This window comes from Dreissena polymorpha, chromosome 13, assembly GCF_020536995.1.
Source record: "Dreissena polymorpha isolate Duluth1 chromosome 13, UMN_Dpol_1.0, whole genome shotgun sequence".
Taxonomy (NCBI): domain Eukaryota; kingdom Metazoa; phylum Mollusca; class Bivalvia; order Myida; family Dreissenidae; genus Dreissena; species Dreissena polymorpha.
In genome coordinates this window covers 13,840,519-13,863,843 of record NC_068367.1, presented here as the reverse complement: position 1 = coordinate 13,863,843, position 23,325 = coordinate 13,840,519, and the positions used below count along the sequence as shown (strand labels likewise).

The window sequence follows — 23,325 nt, the reverse complement described above, 5'->3', positions numbered from 1 at the left end:
AGGTTTGTATTGTCATTTTTTCATCCTTTTTTTTATTTAGTTTACTGAATTAATTATGATCATTATTATGTTTATGTATTGTCACTGGGAAATGTAAATTGATAAGTTAATGTATTGCAACTTAAAGGAAAAACAACACAATTTGAAGCAAAAATAGATGAACATACACATGACAAAGTGTAAATGTTGTGTACAGTGAATTAGTGTGGTTGTGTTTTATGATTATTGTCATCTTTATTGTTATTTATAGATATTTCTGGTTATTACTGAACAGATTTCTTTTTTATTTTTGAAGGTTAAACTCTTGCCCCAAGAGCAAAAGGGGTAATCATACTACCTGATGTATGGACTTTTACACCAGGCTTTTACCCTGCACGAGCTGGCCAACTTGAGGGGAACTGAAGTGGGCAAACCTCGCCCTGTCCTTGAACAAGAAAGCTGGATTTGTTGAGAGGTAAAACTATACAGGTTATTGCATTTTAAAAGCGTCACAATTCTGACCAATGTGACAAATATTTTTAGAGTTTGTAATGTGATGAAAGTAAATTACAAGCCTTGGAAAATTACCAATTGTAAATATTTTGTCAAAACTCCTTTTCTTTTTTTTGGTTCCAGAGTATCATTTAAGCTGAAATCCAGCATGAAACCAGGGAGGTGATGGCCATCGCACAGGCCATGTGCCGACTATTCACTTTCCACCAGCTTGTGACTTGCTCCATGAAGGGAGCAACAACTACAACTGGGTCACCAAGTCCAAGCCTCCCCGCTGCTGAGAGAAATGCAATCATTGGTACTTTTTCTTCATCATAAAAATTTGAAGTACCAGTTATCCATATAGAAATTCAATACACATTCTTCAAATATTTTTCAGATCACTTACTGTTTACAGTCGCATAAATGATCATTTTATTACATCATTTGTGAAAAGGGAGAGTTTTTATAATCCAAGTGACAGTTAACAATAGTTTTTTTTTATTCATGAAGACAGGGATTGAAAAACTTTGTCCGTGTCTCTAGTCACTGTCTCCAGGACAATCAGTAATAAACTCATTTGTATTGACTTCCTTAATATGCAAATATTTAACCTCTTTTTCTGGCTAGAGTATTTTCTATTTAAGAACAGATTTTGTTGTTTTTTTTGCATGTTTTTAAAATGAATAGTCTATTATATTTTTCAGATGTCATAGCCAAAACCTTTGACAAGCCTCTGGTTGATGTTGAAGAAAAGATGAGAGGTTGTTTAAGGCATCTGCGGCTGATGCACAAGTAGACTGAAGTCTTTGTAAATAAAATGTGCTGTTAAAATGATTATTTAACCATTGTTTTCACTTTGTTATATAGATTTGCACCTGTTTCAACAACATTAACTTATTTTTATGCTCCCGGTAGGGTCTCATATAGCAGTTGAACTGTCTGTTTGTCTGTCTATCCGTCCAAAAACTTTAGCATTGGTCATAACTTTTGCAATATTGAAGAAAGCAACTTGATATTTAGCATGCATGTATATCTTATTGAGCTGCACATTTTGAGTGGTGCAAGGTCTAGGTCATCCTTCAAGGTCAGAGGTCAAAATCCAATGGAAGAAACAAGGGCTGTTTGTAAAACATGCATGCCCCCCATATGGGCTGTCCGTTGTAGTGGCAGCCATTGTGTGAATACGATTTTTGTCACTGTGACCTTGACCTTTGACCTAGTGACCTGAAAATCAATAGGGGTCATCTGCAAGTCATGATCAATCTACCTATGAAGTTTTATGATCCTAGGCGTATGAGTTCTTGAGTTATCATCCGAAAACCATTTTACTATTTCGGTTAACCTTGACCTTTGACCTAGTGACCTCAAAATCAATAGGGGTCATCTGCGAGTCATGATCAATCTACCCATGAAGTTTCATGATCCTAGGCGTATGCGTTCTTGAGTTATCATCCGGAAACCATTTTACTATTTCAGGTCACCGTGACCTTGACCTTTGACCTAGTGACCTCAAAATTAATAGGGGTCATCTGCGAGTCATGATCAATCTACCCATGAAGTTTCATGATCCTAGGCGTATGCGTTCTTGAGTTATCATCTGGAAACCATTTTACTATTTCGGGTCACCGTGACCTTGACCTTTGACCTAGTGACCTCAAAATCAATAGGGGTCATCTGCGAGTCATGATCAATGTACCTATGACGTTTCATGATCCTAGACCCAAGCGTTCTTGAGTTATCATCCGGAAACCACCTGGTGGACGGACCGACCGACCGACCGACATGAGCAAAGCAATATACCCCCTCTTTTGAAGGGGGGCATAATAAGCAAAGAGAGATAATTTCTATACCTGCCAAATGATAAATAGAAATTTTATTTCAAAGCAGCGCAGTAGGGGGCATTGTGTTTCTGACAAACACATCTCTTGTTTGTATTTATTCCATACAATCTTACTTTTTTCAGTTCTTTCTTTGTGTTCAATGTTATGTTATAACACTATTATATTTTATTATAACAATGCCATGTCTGTCAAAATAGTTTTATCATGCTGTGTATATGGATATATATGTAAAGTTTTATGTTTTATCGTTTAAAAAAGTAATTAGAATTTAATTTATGATATTTTTGTTCTTATCATAAAAAAGTTTTTCAGTTTTCAAGTGGGTGAAAAGTGGGTTTTTACTGAGCATTTAACAGGTTTTAAAGCTAGTTTTAACTGCGTTTAATCTGTGAAAAGCATACATTTAGCTCACTTAATGCTCAAATAAAACCCCACTTTTAACTCGCTTAAGAACAGGAAAAACCGACTAGATGTGTAGAAGCGGGTGTAAAAGCCAACATAAAGAAGGAAAACACACTAACTTTTAACCAACTTAAGTTGGTAAAACTCGGTTTTAAAGTGTGTTTTAACTGCGTTTAATCTAAGTTAAGCACACATTTAGCTCACTTAACACTCAAACAAAACCCCACTTTTAACTCGCTTAAGAACAGGAAAAACCGACTTGATGTGTAGAAGCGGGTTTAAAAGCCAACATAGAGAAGGAAAACACACTCACTTTTAACCCACTTAAGTTGGTTTAAGTTAGTTTTAGTTGGTTTAAGTTGGTATAAGAAGGTATAAGCGTGTTGGTTTATGTGAGTGAAATCCAGGTTTTACCTACAAAAAACCAAGTCGGTAAGCAAAAAGTGTGTTTAAAAGACACGCTTTAACCCGGTGCCAATACCGCAGGGTTTAACACGGTTTTAACACGGATTAAAACCGGGTTTTGCCCACTTTTTTGACAAGGGTTGTTATGTACAAACTGACTTAAAATAAAATTTGTATTTGTATATTTGTATACCATGTGCTCAAGTGTTTTCAAATTCAGAATGACATTTCCCGGTATTTTAGAATATTCTGGCTTGTTTTGTTAACAAATTGTAGTGTAAATACAAACTCAAAGTAAATATTTAAAACTACCCGATTCACACTGTAATCAGTTTTATAATCCACCAGACGTATGTTGTTAATCACAAATAACAGATTTCAGAAAACAAAGGTAATGTTTACAATATCAGCAAAAGATGTCAAGGATGATCCGACAGTATCCAAATTAAAACTAGTCTTGTGAATTTCAGACTGATGAGAGTTATTTTCATCTATTGTTAGACGCATTTGAAACGTTTAAACCTTAAAATATTCCTTGATGCAGTAATTTATATTCATTCACCAATATATGTAGAAATGTATCCAAGAAAATGAGTATTCTTTGATTTATAGCGTGACATAAATATGTTACGACTCTGGTTGACTTTCGATACAGAGTTGGCTTCAGAGTACAGGTATGTCAATACCATATAAATTGTACGCTGAAGTTTCTTTAGCTAATATTTTTCTAATGTTGACAGACCATTGACATTGCTGGGGTTTGTTGATTTAAAGACTTATTATCATCACGGGCAGAAAAACATTATAGACATTAAACAGCGCGTCATTAAGAAGACAACAGCTGCACAACTGTATGGTAAAAGGTAAATATGTATCTTAATAATTATGTTGACAACTAGCTTACGTAGCAACGTCCGAAAATATTAAATATCCGACATGTATTTCAATATTTAAAATTCAAGATATAATGACGACTGAACTGTTTTACTTTAAGGAAAAAACGGTAAAACTATGTTGAAAATGAAACACAACAAACTAAATACTTATCTGTTACGGCTAAACGACTAATTATCCCAATATAACACTGTCATTGAATCGCACATTTCAATTATAATTATTCCCCTTGAAAGTTAATGCATATTGATATAACGAATTCATCAAACGTTATCAAACATTAGTAATTTGAATTGCATCGGATTCGCACAATATTATGTGGATGTAAATCCGATCCGGTTGTTTTTTATGTGTCAAGCTCATTTTGTCAGTGACTGAGTGAGATATAATAAATTTCTTCCGTAGTAAAATCTACTGTAAAGTACACAATGATACTTACGTAATTCTGTCGTATCCGTCTGAATAAACATCCGCTGCACAAAATATAGACATTTGTATTAATGATAATTAAACACAATCATATTTTCTGTGTTTATTGAATTAATAACACTGAGTTTCTTTGTCGCGTTACAAGATGGCGGATGTCTAACGCTGTTTGTGAAGTGACGTCACAATGTTTATCTGTGCGCGTGCCCTTTCCCATAAAAGTATTTAAACACAAAATACTCGAAAACTTGATTTTTCCCAGGTATAACGCCTACGCCAACAGGTAGATCGCATTCTTGTCCATATACATGTCAAATTTCAGCAAACGTGTTCGGCCAGTTTTCAAGGCGCCCAAATCGCGACTATATGCACCAACTTAACGAAACTTAGCCCCCTTTATCATTCGTTCGAATGAACGTCATCAATGATGACGTCCAATACATCACTCATTCCATACGAAAAAAAAATGGGTATGAAAAAAATGTGGGTAGGAAAAAAAAACAATTTGGTTACGAAAACAAATTAGAATACGAAAAATATAGGGAACGAAAAAAATTAGGGTACGAAAAAACTATTTGGGTACAAAAGAAATGGGTACGAATAAAAGTTTTGGTGCAAAACAAATTTGGCTACGAAAAAAATGGGTACGAAACAAAATTTGGGTACGAAAAAATTTGGGTACAAAAAACATTTGGGTACGAAAAAGATGGGTACGAACAATTTTTTGGGTACGAACAAATGTTGGTACGAAAACCATTTGGGAACCAAAAAAATGGGTACGAAAAAAAAATTGAGTAAGACAAAAATTGGGAACGGACACATTTGGTACGAAAAAATGGGTACGAAAAAAATTTGGGTACGAAAAAAATGGGTACGAAAAAAAATTTGGGTACGAACAAATTTGGGTACGAAAAACATTTGGGTATAAAAAAAATGGGTACGAAAAAAAATTGGGTACCAACAAAATTTGGGTAAAAAAAAAAAATTGGGTACGAAAAAAAAAGGGTATGAAAAACATTTGGGTTCGAAAAAAAAGGGGACAAAAAAAAGAATTGTGTACGAACAAATTAGGGTACAAAAAACATTTGGGTACGAACAAAATGGGTACGAAAAAAAAATGTGGGTACGAAAAAAATTTAAGGACGAAAAAATGGGTTAAAAAAAAAATTGGTACGAAAAAAATATGGTTACGAAATATGGGTACGAATTTGTTTCTATTTAAAATCAAATGATGACGTCAATATAGCACTCATTCCATAAAAACCAGGAGTCAATGACCCCTGGACTGAAATTTTGAGGAGTCAAATTGAAAAATTCTGGGGTCAATTTTGAAGTGCGTTAATTGTGTTTTTGTCTGTATTATTCAATTTTTTTAGATAAAAACATGCTCCAAGATAGAGCTGCAACGATTCGATCCGATTCATCGAAAATCGATTCGAAATGCTTCGATTCGATTACGATACCAAACCTACCAAATTCGATTCGATACTTTAACATATATACATATCAGGTATTTCCCCAGGATTTCGGTCAGGCACAGCGGCAAGACAGCGTGAAAGTGGGTTGGTACGAAAGGGACGGGCCCCCCTTAGACGCATCGATTTTTTTTCATGTTCTAAATTCAAAACTACACTTCTTTGGAGCTGTTAAAACACACCATTTTTGTATGCATCTATTACAATATTTAAAAAGAAGCAACATAACACTAGGCATTAAAACGCAAACATAATTGAAAAAACAACACTAACAATACAGTTACATATTTTACCAAAAGTATACAACTATACAATGTTAACTTACAAAAAAACTGTTCTCCGTGACTTATCCTGGTGCCAAACATCCACATTCTTTCGAAGTCCTCTGCCTCCATTTCTGGTTTCTCTATGCTGTCAGTTATCAGATCAATTTGGACAGCAAACTTCAAACAAGAACGATTTTCAGTCTTTACACTTTTCTTTGTTCTGATACCCCTCTCGCAGTCCACAATATACTTAATTTGTAAATTACTCTGAAATAAGATCGTTTAACTTGCTTTGTTTAAATTATTAACAGATATTAAATTCAAAACATGCATCGTTTGTTTGGTTTGTTATTGTGTTTTTAACAGCCTAGTCAGGTACCTACCAGCTGTAGATGTAAGGAGGAGCAGGCCAACAGCTGCCAGCGTGTAGAGATGGTTGTGGCTGTTCCATAAATGAATGGTCAACCACTCCATTGCCTCATCGGTCTTCTACTCTGTTCCCTGTATGTTGCCTTGGCATTTGTTCAGTGTTGCGTCCACGGGAAGATGTTAACGTGTCGCCCTGGACAATCAGCACCAAATTAAACTGTCCACCTGGACAATCGGCAACCAATAAATAAGTTACCTCAGACGATCGGCTCCCGACTTATTTTAAAGCTGCAATCCGATCATTTGCAGCTCCGAACAATCAACTCCTTTATACCGAACATTCGCCACCGTACATATTAGATTATACTGTTTGCTTTGGGTAAGATACAATTTTTCTGGGTAATGCAGAAACGTGGTTTATGGATTGCATTCGACAGCGCCACGATGATTTGCCGATTTTTTTATTCGACTACCAATGGGAAAACAACACACTACAGCAGCATAAGGCCTCTAATCTTGAAAGCATGAAGAGCACTATTAAGAGTTCTGCGGGTCCTTATTAATCGGGAGCCGATTGTTCTGGCGGACGTTTGTATCGGTAGCCATCAACCTGGTCGACAGATTTTCGAGTTGTCCATTGTCATTGACTGCAAAAAATAGCATGGTGCAGATTGTCCCTGTGCATTTTCCGTTTACACGTCTTATCTAAGACCCTTATGCTTACAGAGCTGATTAGCGCGTGGGTATTGTATTAATTGTTGACCAAATGCAGACAATATACGGATCAAAGTCTTTCAGCGCCTGAATATTTCAAGCGTCGCGGCGACATGATCGGAAAAACAAGCGCCGCGGCGAAATAAATTGTGACGTCCAGGCACCGCGGGGCCGCTGTGCTAAAACCGCCTGGGGAAATGCCTGACATATATATACATAGATACATAAAGCGCGCTGTATTCTGCCTATTGATACAGGAAGGTGTAGGTTTTATCTTTACCTGTAATTACGACGCGCGCGATTGGTTGCTTATTATTTTAGTCATCCAATCAATAAGCCCGTTACGGTCTACTTTCGGAAAAAAGCGTCAAAATGGCTGAACAAGTTGTTGCCGACAAATTGAAATTATCAGATGCGCCTAAGAAGCTAAAATCAAAAGTGTGGCAGTATTTTGGGTTTCGGAATGGTAGCCCTAGCGATAAAGCAAAGTGTAAACTGTGCTTCACGGATGTGGCGTACGCTAAGTCCGGCTCAACCACTAATCTAATGCAATACGTCAAACGCAAATATAACGTTGGTTTAGCAAGACTAAGACTAAGAGGTTGCACAAGTGCAACTACTCGAGTCGCCAGCCAGAAAAGTTGTTATATTTCTGTTGGAGTTTTGTTAAGTTAATTAGAGAATGTGATGTGTCCTTCAGGTAACAGGTGATGCTGTCAATGCACAATTGTAGACATGCTTATAGCGGTTTTGGGTAAAAGTATAATAGTGATAATACTACCATTCAACTGATTCCAATTACGTTCTTCTGATAATTTTTTTTTATATTATTGTGTAATCAACACAATCTTCTAATCAGAAGTTTTTATATTAAAATTGAGTCCTAATTTGCTATTCTTTTTTATGTGTTTTATTGAAATCACATTTGAACAGAAATGTTAATTTTTAGGCATAAGAGTGAATATATAATAAAACTAGGTTTGAAGATGAATCGAATCGAAAAAATCGGTATCGGAGTGTCTGAAATCGAAATCGAATCGAATCGAGCTGTTGGTGAATCGTTGCAGCTCTACTCCAAGAGTTACACAATACAAATGTATCTAAAAAAGTTATACTGCGTTATTAAATAAAAATACCATGATACATAACACAGCATATTTTAATGAATTGGTACGCAAAGATAAGGACAAAATATCAATAATTTGTGCGAACAATATCGACTTTAAGTTTTTCAAAAACAAAACATGTTCATTTTACAACTTTTATTATTTCTATCACTATACTATGTTTATTTGTTAAAACAATAAATGCTCATTAAAATCTACTTCATCATAACACATTTAAGTAATTTAAGATATGTACCTGTAGCACCTTTTCATCACATATTTATCCTTGTTATATTATCATCATCCCTATGATAGCTTTTGTACAAAAACACAATCTAAATGCATGTATATCTATTGCTGTTTATCCGAATACTATACATGTCGGAAATATATACACTTAAGAATGCCTTACCAGTAGTAGTTTAACTTTAATAATCCAAAATTTCCTTGTTGTTATCTGGTTTAAGAAACCTTATTTAATGTTCGTTAAATCCAATTAATGCTATTTCCATTATTGAATCACCATTACTTGTAATTTGAATTGTTGTTGTTGTTTGAATCGCCATTTTTTAATTGAACGCGGGTTTAATGTTAATTTACAATACGTCCGCCAATTACAATGTCAAAGGTCAAGACGTAGCAATTTAATTCTACTCGGATAATTTATATCTAATTGAGAAAATGTGTTTTCTTAATGTTTATGTGTAGTATTATGACTTGAGAGTATAAAAAACAACGCCCGGGGTAGACCTCTATTCCCTCGATTATAGACCGAGTTTCAAATACTGAAACATTAATTTTGATTAGGAGCACAGGCGGATATATTACCATGGAACTGGAGATGTTAACTGACTGACCCTCGGGTTAAATTTTTGATGCGTCAAAATGACGCACTGCAGAAAAAAGGGTTGCGTCAAAAATGAGTCATTTTTAATTTGCTCGCGTCAAATCGCAGGATTCTGCTTCTATTGAAATCGCTGGTCCAATATTTGTTTTGAAGTTAAATATGCATACCGATGTTGATGAAGATTAGACTAACAGTGTGACTTCTGTGGTATAAACATGCTTTTTGTTTGTTTAATCAGGGGTTTTTTTTACTAAGAAAGTGACGCCGATATTCGGCGTCTTCCCCTACCAGAATTTTTCCCCTAAAAATACCATTTCCCCTTCAAAAATATAATTTTTCACCAAAATATAATATTTTACCCTCAAAGATTTTTTCTTTTTCTTTTGGGAAGTCGACGCTTATCCAATTTGTACCATGTACAACGATCTCTCTCTCTCTCTCTCTCCCGACGAACACTCAAATCTGGGAATCCCAGTGATTCTATATATAGCTCTTAAATTACGTCATGGAAACCGGGCAACTAATCGTATTAATCATGTGACTATTTTACTGGATTCCGGTCTTGCGCGAGAAGGGTGTTTCGTCAATTAATTACCGGAAACCAGTCGAATTTTCATCCGGGTTATGTGAACGTTAAAACAGAAAAAGTCTCACAATTGGCGTTCATACACGAACAAAATAAAACGTTCGAACTCGGAAAATATTAATTGCGTTGACGTATTTTTTAAGAATGAATCATCAAAAACCGTTGAAACCCAGCAGGATTCGGAGGTACATGTAATCAACATCGATTAATACTGTCGGATTATTGTGAAAGTGAAAGTAGACAATCGGCAGCTGCCGCACCTTTCCCTTCCAATACTGTAGCAGATCTAGATCGTCAACCCATTCATCATGAAATTGAAATCACAATATTGACATCGTTCCCCGGCCCAAGTTGAAAACATTTCCCATTATTAGATCTACCCCTGCAACTTTATTTAGGACTTTGACTTTAATATCATACTTGTTCATGTGTTTAAGAACAAAAAGGTCAGAGACATGACTCTTTTTCTAAAAAAAAACCTGAAGTCTGTAGGTCAGTTATAGACATTGAAATGAACAGTTTTTATTTTTTCCCCAAATATGTCTCTTTCGCGCTCGATTTTCCCCTTTTACCCAGCGTCCAGCGTCTTCCCCTTTTTCTAAAAAAAAACCCTGGTTTAATATATTAACCAATTTTGTTAGCTCAAATGACCCAGTGTCAAACTTGGCTGAGATTTAATTTATACAAATCTTCTGACCAAACTTCATTAAGATTTGCGCATAAATTTAAGAAAGCGAAACAGTTTTTCAAATTCAGCCAAGACATCATTAGAACAAATGACCTGACCAAGTTTCTTGAAGGATGCACAGTAAATCAGCGATTTTCCTCCTTCTTTATAAAGTACCGGTAAACGGTACTTTCCCAATCGAACGAAAATTCCCAAATTCCCAAAACGGTACTTTCCCAATCGAGCGAAAATTCCCAAATTCCCAATCGGCATCTGGAAAAATCCCAATCAGCGTCCGAATTTTTTCTCAAAACGATAGAAAGTTTCGTAAAAAAACCAAATTTCGGCGAGCGAACAAAGAAAATCGTATAGTTGTGTGTAACCACGCGCTCGATTAATTTCGGGTTTTATTATTCAGCGCATTCAATCAATAGAGTTGTTACTGTTTCCGGTTCTTTTGCCAGGCAGCCAGCGTACTGTTTTACGTCGGTTTGTAACCTTATCGTAGTTTGAAATGAGTCATAATAGCAAATATTATGCCAAAAAACCAATCGGAACCATCAATCACAGGACACATTGACAGCAATAATGATGCTGTGCAGGGAGGGATGCAAGCAACTGAGTGATGATTAAACATCAAAGATTGTTGAAATTTCACAAAAATGAAAGAGAGAGACATTGCTTTAAAAGAGATTAAAACAACTAGTAATTGATTTGGTGTGTTCTTTATAATATTTTGTTATTTATATAAACTTTATAACTTAATGGTCATTAAGGCATGCCTGCAAATGATTATTTAAATGGGTATGTTCAATTAAGTATGAACTGTATGATGTATTCAATAAGACCCAAACTTCGCGATTTTCCCAATTTCAGGATTTCACGACTCGATTTTTCCCAATTTTGAGGTTTTCACGACTCAATTTTTCCCAATCGGACCGGTACGGGTACTTTTCCCAATTGGACAAGGAAAATCGCTGTAAATGTGATTTCTAGAGTGGTAACAAGATTTTACTATAGCCACTGGCCCATATAAAGAAAACTGCTATGCCCTCAACGGCCATGGTTAAAATGCGGGTCAGGACGGTCCAAATCCATGACGGCCTGGTCGCTTGACAAGATAATCATAAATCTGATTATTACAATTTAATCAAATTGTGTGGTTTTAATAGCAATAGTAATGTATAATAATGATCATTGTCATTCAAACCGTTATTATCTTGGCTATCAATGTCCATGCGTGAAACAGGCCGGTTGTCATTTATCGAGGCCGTTGTAAGTTTAGGCTGTATTGACCAGACTCATACCTGACATGCGCGCTAAGCATAGCTTAGACTAAAGCCACACACTTTGAAATGAAATACATGTTAATCCATACATAAAGATGCTATTTGAAAGTGTGCAAAATTGTCATTAAATCTATAGCCTTACATGTGTATATTCTAATTGGCATAGATAAAATTAAATCTATAGCCTAGTTAGAAAATAATATATTATTGTTTAAATGGTACCGCTTTTAAACCAAAAGTAGGATTTGTAGACATATATGTCTATTTCGACAAATGCAATTATTTTTAAGTTTTAAAGCGCAAAAAAGAATGATTTCTACCTTGTAATCACCAGATATATTCTAAATGGCAAAGATAAAAATATGTTTATTATTTATACATAAATTTACTATGCCATGCAGTTAATTTTTAGGTGTGTGGCTTTAAGTCATTTACAAAGTTGAGCATATATAATCATTTTTCTACAAATAAATCATCCTCTGAAGCCCCCACTGAGATTCAAACTCAGACCTCTTTCCTCTGTGAAGGAAAGTATTCTATCTTGAAATACAAGGGCATGTAAGAGGAAAGTTAGCTATTTTAAATCTATCAACAAATAGATTTGAACAATATTTATATGTTATTAAAATATGCAAACATCCCATAAGTTTATTTTTCACATGACCTTCAAAACAGAACAGACATCTCTGAATCTGCAATACATTACATTCTTAAGTGTTACATGTAACAAGGTAAATGTTACGACTAACAACAGACGACACACAAAAGGCGATCACAAAATCCAGAGTTTAAAAGAATTTACGATACACGAGATACGTATTTCATACTTAACAAGAGCGAAGGAGTCATAAAAAAACTTAATTTATTATTAACAACCAATTACCTCAATTTTAACTTAAACCCAATGCTTTAAACAATAAAGTTACAATGATATGAACTTCCATTTTCTGTTCTTCCTTCCCTTTCTCAAATTTTATTTAAAACCACACTATTTTTTAATTATAAAAGTATAAAATGCTAACCATTCTGACCTTAAACACAATATAGGAAACCGTACATCCAACTTGTCGTCATTAAAGTCCAGAGTTTACATGAAATTATGTTACACGAGATATGTATTTCATACTACACTACGCGACCCGTTATTTTTTCCGCGATTCTCGCATCACCGCATGTACATGTAACATATATTATGTATACACTTACATTATACATTGCAATAATAAAGCTTTTGTTGTTGTTGTATACAATGGGCGTATTAGCTAAAATACTCCCGTTCCGACATGAATTTGATGAAGTAATGTCGGAAGCTTTAACGGCTCCAAATTAATATAACAGCGCAGAATGATCATGCAATAATTATTGAACATAACATGTAAACATTATTTAAATATATTCCAGGCCCAAATACACTACCACTTTTCAAATTCCATATTGTTGCCATATACATGTAGCACTGTCTAAATTGAAAGTTGCATAGTGTTTCGTCATTGGTCGGTTATAAATACCTTGTTTCTCTATACATGGTATTTGATTTAGACAAAACTAATAATTTGGTAATTTACGAGAAATATGATATAAGCTTTTTAAATACGCTCGTCCCGAATTATGCACTGTACTCTTTACACTTCTGAAAAATGGCGTAGTCATATGGTTGTGTTAATGAAATTCTCAGACATATTTACCGATATAAATGTGACGAATCACATGAAATCGCGGTGATTTTCCACTCAAAAAGCAAACTGTCCGCCTTGACTCCGCAAATTAGGCAACAATCACGGGTCTCGTAGTGTATACATTGTATATACAGAAGCGAAGGAGTCATAAAAAAACTAAATTTAGTATTAACGACACGCTTACATGTACATCAATTTTAACTTTAATCCTTTGCTCAAAACAATAAAGTTACAAAGATATGAACCTCCAATTTTGGTCATCCTTCTCTTTCTCAAAATTTATTAAAAACCACACTATTTTTTTTTAAATTTGTGTATCAAATGCTAACCATTCTTACCTAAAACATGATTAAGGAAACCGAAATCTTTACGCAGCGAGTTATTTATTCTTATGGAAGATTAAATTATGCATGACAAAAATACAATCGGAAATATTTTACAATCTTTTGATGCTTTAAAAAATATTTTACTGTTAAATAAAATAACACGTCTGACTTGTCGTCATTAAAATCCAGAGTTTTAATGAAATTACGTTACACAAGATACGCACAGTAAAATTATTTGTGCCCAATTAATAATAGATGAATGCATATTAGGCTTCAATGTTGCTTATACTATGACTACTGGTTCATACGATGCCAATTTTATAAATATCTATGCCAAATTTAATGAAATAGACTTGAAAATGTGTGTCGCCAGGTACCAAGTAAGACAAAAATCAGCATTTTTATGTAGGGTCTTCACACAGTAAAATTATTTGTGCCCAAATAATAATAGATAAATGCATATTAGGCTTCAATGCAGGGTTGGCATATTGACCGGTCAATTGAGTATTGACCTGGCCGGCGGTCAATACCTGGTTAAAACCGGTCAATACTGGTCATTACTGGTCGATTGAAAGTTGTAGCATTTAAACATTACAAAGGAGCCATTTTATATAAAATCAATAATTATTCTGTAATTGATAAACTTTTTTCTGAGTTATTTATTTTTAAAAAAATCTTTAAAGCTGTAAAAAGTTACTTCTTAATTATTTATGGAAACAGCCTCAAATACATAAGGACTAAGGCAATATCTTTATCTCAGTGTATCACATCTGTTACTAATTAGCCGGATTTTACATAAATTCCAGGTTGATAAACACAACAAGGTAAAGGTACCTTGTAGTCGGTGAGATATAATAATAATACAGTTAGTAAGGCTCGTACCCTGGGTACGGTAAATATACTAAAACGTACGCGTAAATTTTAACACTAAATCGGTTGTTGTCGGCTATTTTGTAAAAATTAATTATGTTTACATTTATGTAAATTTTCTGTTAAATGGCATTTATATTATCAAAACTCATTGTTAAAATCAATAATGTGATTTAATTTTAAATCTTAAATTGTTTAAAGTCGCGTCATTGTATGACGTCGTCAAGTATAATATTTTCCGCGACATCGCACGTTCACTTTTTACCGTCATAGATTTTTTAAAAGAAACATTATTTGGTTACCAAGGTCCGTTAAATGGGGAACACCATATTCGGTATTTATATTATGTTTTAACAATTAATTAATGCTGTGTAATAAATATTGTTTAAGATATTTCTATATTTATTGAAAATGTTTCAAAATGTTATTTGTGAAACATCTTATTCTAATGAGTGTATGCTATTATATTATACTTTGAAAAGCATATCTGTTGTACTATAATCTTATTATTCATTTATTACTGTTAATTTCATTTATTGTAGAGAATCGTCAATGTTACATCTAGTCGCCAATGCTTGTTGTCAGTGTTAGTCTTAAATGCTTGTGATCATTGTCGTCGATGTTAGTCGTCAATCCTTATCGTCATTATACATGAAGGAAATAAAAGCAGAAACAGAGACGTATTCTTGATTACTTGCTTATTCCTACGGCGTCCTCTCAACACTCATACTAAAAAGCATGTTGATGCAGATTTTTTAAAAGAGAAGTTTGTTTAAGGTAAACAATATTGTTTTACGTTAATCGGTAGCATGTTTAACGACATCGGATTTTTGGCGGATATACAACTCGGATACAATCTAATATTTGCGGGTATGTTTAAGTTTATTTACCGTACCCAGGGTACATGTAAGTAAAAATAAGAGTACCCGGGGTACATGTACCGGTAAGTAGTACCCGAGCCGAGAATGATCAATCGAGCCTTAGTAAGTGAGTGATGGTGTATGGGATAACATGCACTGAGGGTGTATATTTTTCACGAACAAGTCAATTGAAGGTGTTAGAGATGCATTGATCCATAAGATTTAAAAGGGTAATTAACCACGGGCTTATTAAAATTAAAATGATGACATTACATTGTACCGGCTGTTTATTGTTGTATACTGTAAGCTTGCAATATTTTAAATAATGTAAACAACTTACCTTGTATTAAGTTGGCACATTGTTGTCAGGTGTAGAAACTTTTTATACTTATTTCTGTTTAGTTGCACTGGCTGAACCAAAAGAATTATGTAGTCGTTTCTAAATAATCACGAAACAACCTACTAATGCATATATGCTTGCCAGTTACTGAGTTTGTGCATTTCCATTCATTATCGGCCTTGGCAAACAGCGTAGAATCAGAGACGCCGTGTGATGTCTGCTATTTCGTTACACTGAAGATTTTCATATCCGCGGGTGTTTTTATGTCAAATGTTATGGTTTTTCAATAGATCGTATACTTATCTACAAAACAGCGAATGAGCATTCACTTTACATCATTTCTGATGATCTTATTTTGTAAATAATTTCTGAGCGTTAGTTCCTACGTTGCTATGTCGTCAGCCATTTTGACGGTTGTTTTGTTTACTTTCGGTTTCCACTACAAACGAAATTAATTGATTTGCTGCTTGCGTTTTTTTATTGATTAAATAATAAATTATTAAACCCTAATAATGTAATTGTCTGAATATCATTTATATTCAAGATATTATCGGATAAATAGAATACCATTCTAATACCAGTGTGTACTTACATTTATCTCGGAAAGCCTAGCCGTGTAAACCTTTCTTTAACTCGTCGCACTCAATACGTTGAATAACACATAGATTTATGTCATGTTCATTAAAAAACCACAATGTGCACAAAAGACATGCATGTGTACTACCGATTGATATTCAAACACAATTATTACGCCTTTGTTTATCGATTAAACGCCTAACTGAATTAATAACGCGTAACGTCAGTTTCTTTGTTTCGTAGCAAGATGGAAGCTAGCCTAAGCGCTTTTCATGACGTCACGCGCGCGTGCCCTTTCCCATAAAAATATTTAAACGCAAAATACTCGAAAACTAGTTTTTTCCTAGGTATAACGCCTACGCCAACAGGTAGATCGCATTCTTGTCCATATACATGTCAAATTTCAGCAAAAGTAACCGACTAGTTTTCAAGCGCCACAAATCGCGACTATATGCGCCAGCTTAACGAAACTTAGCCCCCTTTATCATTCGTTCGAATGAACGTCATCAATGATGACGTCCAATACATCACTCATTCCATACTAGAGTTGCGACACCTTAAGGGTTTCGCGGGATGGAATGAGTGGGGAGATGAAATAAAATTGAAAACCTATTTCTTTTGTGCATTTAATGATGGTAACCAAAGTTCTCGCAAAAAATTAATATACATATCACATGATAGTAACCATAATACTCGCAGATATGTTAATTGTTTCGAGGCCGTTCGATTAGCTACCTTAAAAAGTAGAACTTCAATTCCCATGACTATAATATTAAAAACGTGAAAAGAGCAAACAACTGCAGTGTGTCGGACATCCCCATCTTAAACACTATCGACTAGCATTAAGCCTTTTTCTGTGTCTACAAAATTCTGTGTATTTTATTGAAACATCATTATAGCTTTGCGTTCAAGATAGTTTTGAATTCATTTTGTGGTGCAATCAGCGCTTTGATTTTATATTACGAAATGTACTACGCAGTACATTGTGTGACGTCATTTCGGTGACGAAACACAATGGTTTTATTTACACTCTCTGGAATTTAAGGACATGTCGTTGTGTTTTTTTATCTGTAAACTATTTGTTTAAAGCATCGAACGAATGCAAAACGTATTTCGGATTGTGTGTTCATCATGCATAAATGTAAACATAGAAAGGAATACAATACAATTGTGTGGTTTGAACTAAGTTTCGATAAAGACATGGATTAATAAAGGTGAAAGTGCATATCGTTTCAAATTGTTTGTTATAAACTTTGGATTAAAGTAGTCAACTTATTGTTACAAACATTGGATTAACGATGTCATTTATGTAAGCGTGACGTTTATACTAAATTAAGTTTTTTTATTACTCTTGTTAAAGCTGAAATTGAGTCATCAAATTTCGCTACAAAACGGTGTCAGTTGCAATAGATATTTTAATGTGCGACGTGAAATTATAATTATGTTTGATTATTTTGTTTATTTGTTACGCACTTTATGCTGCTAATGATGTGTTGCTCGCGGCAAGCCTTGCCGTGTAAACCTTTCTTCAACTCGTCGGACAAATTCAAGTACACGTGATACTTACATTGTATTTTATTTTTTCTGTGTATTTGATGATGGTAACCAAAGATATCACAGAGATTTTAATATACATGAAACTATTTCAATTAATGCTATTTTGAGAAGTCCGTCACCACACTATCGTTTGTTATTGTTAATATCATACTATTTTGCTCCTCTATATAAACATTTCTCAAAACCGGCTTTCCGTACTTTTATTTTGCATGCAACTGATTGCGCAATTTATGACGTATGTTGTGTGACGTAATTTATTTGTCAAAACAAACAATTTTAAGTTAAATTCTCTGGATGTTTTTAACAGTTATTTATTTGTTTAAAGCATCGAACGAATGCAAAAACGTATTTCGGATTGTGTGTTTATCATACATAATTGTAATTGTTATATTATATTGGATTATTTTCGTCATTAAGGTAAGCGTGTTGTTAATACTCAATTGATTTACTGCTCACGTTTATTTATTGATTCAATAATTAAACCCTAAATTAATAATGTATTTGTCTCATGATTATCATGTATATTAAAGATATTATCGGATAATAGAATACCATGTTAATACCAGTGTGTACTTACATTTATCCGACACGTCTCGGAAAGCCTCGCCGTGTAAACCTTTCTTCAACTCGTCGCACACAATAACATAGATTTATGTCATGAATATCTAAACAACCACACTCGATCTGCACAAAAGACATGCATGTGTACTTCGTATTGATATTTAAACACAATTATTACGTCGTTGTTTATAGATTTAACGCCTAACTGTATAGGCTATTATATTGAATTAATAACGCGTAACTTAGTTTCTTAACAAGATGGAAGCTAGCCTAAGCGCTTTTCATGACGTTACGTCACAATGTTTATCTTCGCGCGTTGTGTTTCGAAGAAAAAAAATTAAACACAAAATACTCGAAAACTTGATTTTTCCCAGGTATAACGCCTACGCCAACAGGTAGATCGCATTCTTGTCCATATACATGTCAAATTTCAGCAAACGTGTTCGACCAGTTTTCAAGCGCCTCAAATCGCAGTGATTTGCCCCAGCTTAACGAAACTTAGCCCCCTTTATCATTCGTTCGAATGAACGTCATCAATGATGACGTCCAATACTTCACTCATTCCATACTAGAGTTGCGACACCTTAAGGGTTTCGCGGGATGGAATGAGTGGGGAGATGAAATAAAATTGAAAACCTATTTCTTTTTATGCATTTAATGATGGTAACCAAAGTTCTCGCAAAAATTTAATATACATATCACATGAAATAAACCATAATACTCGCAGACATGTTTATTGTTTCGAAGCCGTTCGATTAGCTACCTTAAAAAGTAGAACTTCAATTCCCATGACTATAATATTAAAAACGTGAAAAGAGCAAACCACTGCATTGTGTCGGACATCCCCATCTTAAACACTATCGACTAGCATTAAGCCTTTTTCTGTGTCTACAAAATTCTGTGTATTTTATTGAAACATCATTATAGCTTTGCGTTCAAGATAGTGTTGAATTCATTTTGCAATGCAATCAGCGCTTTGATTTTATATTACGAAATGTACTACGCAGTACATTGTGTGACGTCATTTCGGTGACGAAACACAATAGTTTTATTTACACTCTCTGGAATTTAAGGACATGTCGCGGGCGTTGTGTTTTTTATTTGTAAACTATTTGTTTAAAGCATCGAACGAATGCAAAACGTATTTCGGATTGTGTGTTCATCATGCATAAATGTAAACATAGATAGAAATACAATACAATTGTGTGGTTTGAACTAAGTTTCGATAAAGACATGGATTAATAAAGGTGGAAGTGCATATCGTTTCAAGGTGTTTGTTATAAACTTTGGATTAAAGTAGTCAACTTATTGTTACAAACATTGGATTAACGATGTCATTTAGATAAGCGTGACGTTTATGCTTAATTAAGTATTTTTATAACTCTTGTTAAAGCTGAAATTGAGTCATCAAATTTCGCTACAAAACGGTGTCAGTTGCAATAGATATTTAAATGTGCTACGTTAAATTATTATTATGTTTGATTATTTTGTTTATTTGTTACGCACTTTATGCTGCTAATGATGTGTTGCTCACGGCAAGCCTCGCCGTGAAAACCTTTCTTCAACTCGTCGGACAAATTCAAGTACACGTGATACTTGCATTGTATTTTATTTTTTTCTATGAATTTGATGAAGGTCACCAAAGATATCGCAGGGATTTTAATATACATGAAACTATTTCAATAAGTGCTATTTTAAAAAGTCCGTCCCCGCTCTGCCGTTTGTTATTGTTTGTATCATACTATTTTGCTTATCTATATAAACATTTCTCAAAACCGGCTTTCCGTACTTTTATTTTGCATGCAACTGATTGCGCAATTATGACGTATGTTGTGTGACGTAATTTATTTGTCAAAACAAACAATTTTAAGTTAAATTCTCTGGATGTTTTTAACAGTTATTTATTTGTTTAAAGCATAGAACGAATGCAAAAACGTATTTCGGATTGTGTGTTTATCATACATAATTGTAATTGTTATACATATTGGATTATCGTCGTCATTAAGGTAAGCGTGTTGTTTATACTAAATTGATTTGCTGCTCACGTTTATTTATTGATTCAATAATTAAACCCTAAATTAATAATGTATTTGTCTCATGATTATCATGTATTTTAAAGGTAGTATCGGATAAATAGAATACCATGTTAATACCAGTGTGTACTTACATTTATCCGACACGTCTTGGAAAGCCTCGCCGTGTAAACCTTTCTTCAACTTGTCGCTCACAATAACACATAGATTTATGTCATTTATATATATATATCTAAACAACCACACTCGATCTCCACAAAAGACATACATGTGTACTTCGTATTGATATTCAAACACAATTATTACGTCGTTGTTTATCGATTTAACGCCTAACTGTATATTGCATTAATAATGAGTAACGTCAGTTACTTTGTTTTCTTAACAAGATGGAAGCTAGCCTAAGCGCTTTTATGACGTGACGTCACAATGTTTATCTTAGCGCGTGTGGTTTCGCAGAAAAAATATTTAAACACAAAATACTCGAAAAGTTGTTTTTTCCCAGATATTACGACAACGCCAACAGGTAGATCGCATTCTGGTTCATATACATGTAAAATTTCAGCAAACGTGTTGGGCCAGTTTTCAATTGACTCAAATCGCGACTATATGCCCCAACTTAAGGAAACTTAGCCCCCTTTATCATTCGTTCGATTGAACGTCATCAATGATGACGTCCAATACATCACTCATTCCATATTAGCAAGAGATTGCCAAGCAATATGGTCCCCTACTGGTGAAACTCCACCATTGTCAATGTTTTTTATATTTGTTGCTGTTTTTTTATATTTTTTGCCATAGCAACCATAATTATTGACGTAGGAACAAAATGAAATGACGTGCATAATCTCTATATTGCCATTTATCCATATTTTAAGTTCCATGAAAACATATAAAGAACTTTTAAAATTATCGCAGGATCCAAAAAAGTGTGACTGACAGACAGACTGGTAGGGGACAATACATATTTGACAAAATCGTATAATCTTGCTTTAACATTTGTAAACCATGATTTTTGGCTTTTGAGTTTTCACTAAAGACGCGGACATATCCCACTAATCATGATATTCTTCCATTTTCATACATAAACAATTACCGGTACCCTCAATAACGCGATCGCAAATAGTAAACTTGCGTCTTCCGCCTCCCACAATCCGATTGACCTGACGGGATCTACCGGTATGTCGATTTTTCCAGACTTTTTCCTTTCAATACCCAGGTGCATGGTGCTTTCTGTTTCGTGAATTGAGAGTCGATCAAATTTAAGGGTTCTTACTTTCTGCTTTGTAGATGGACCTTAAACAATACGGGCACTTTTTGTACAGTCGATGAATGTATCTGTATTTCCTTCTAAACTCTTCCACTGTCTTCAACATTTGATTTGTCTGAGATATAGTGCGAAAGGAGTGCTCTATCATCTGCGCTGGTAGTTTGTGGTATTTTGGTATTGCACAAAACATAATGACAAATGCACACACTATAATGACAAATGCACACAACATAATGACAAATGCACACAGCATAATGACAAATGCACACAACATAATGACAAATGCACACAACATAATGACAAATGCACACAACATAATGACAAATGCACACAGCATAATGACAAATGCACACAACATAATGACAAATGCACACAACATAATGACAAATGCACACAACATAATGACAAATGCACACAACATAATGACAAATGCACACAACATAATGACAAATGCACACAACATAATGACAAATGCACACAACATAATGACAAATGCACACTATAATGACAAATGCACACAACATAATGACAAATGCACACAACATAATGACAAATGCACACAACATAATGACAAATGCACACAGCATAATGACAAATGCACACAACATAATGACAAATGCACACAGCATAATGACAAATGCACACAACATAATGACAAATGCACACAGCATAATGACAAATGCACACAACATAATGACAAATGCACACAGCATAATGACAAATGCACACAGCATAATGACAAATGCACACAACATAATGACAAATGCACACAACATAATGACAAATGCACACAACATAATGACAAATGCACACAACATAATGACAAATGCACACAACATAATGACAAATGCACACAACATAATGACAAATGCACACAACATAATGACAAATGCACACAACATAATGACAAATGCACACTATAATGACAAATGCACACAACATAATGACAAATGCACACAACATAATGAAAAATGCACACAACATAATGACAAATGCACACAGCATAATGACAAATGCACACAACATAATGACAAATGCACACAGCATAATGACAAATGCACACAACATAATGACAAATGCACACAGCATAATGACAAATGCACACAACATAATGACAAATGCACACAGCATAATGACAAATGCACACAACATAATGACAAATGCACACAACATAATGACAAATGCACACAACATAATGACAAATGCACACAACATAATGACAAATGCACACAACATAATGACAAATGCACACAACATAATGACAAATGCACACAACATAATGACAAATGCACACAACATAATGACAAATGCACACAACATAATGACAAATGCACACAGCATAATGACAAATGCACACAACATAATGACAAATGCACACAACATAATGACAAATGCACACAACATAATGACAAATGCACACAACATAATGACACGTGCACACAACGAAATGATGTATGCACTAAATGAAATGTCGTTAATACAGAACGAGTTAGTAAAT

The 23,325-nt window shown here is 34.3% G+C and overlaps 1 long non-coding RNA gene across 1 annotated transcript; it reads left to right on the top strand.

Moving 5' to 3' along the window:
- The first annotated feature begins 285 nt into the window (after positions 1 to 285).
- Positions 286 to 2,587, top strand: LOC127855849 (uncharacterized). Its single transcript, XR_008037776.1, has 3 exons — positions 286 to 454; positions 616 to 790; positions 1,179 to 2,587. It is a non-coding gene; the product is annotated as an uncharacterized LOC127855849 (long non-coding RNA).
- Positions 2,588 to 23,325: the final 20,738 nt, after the last annotated feature.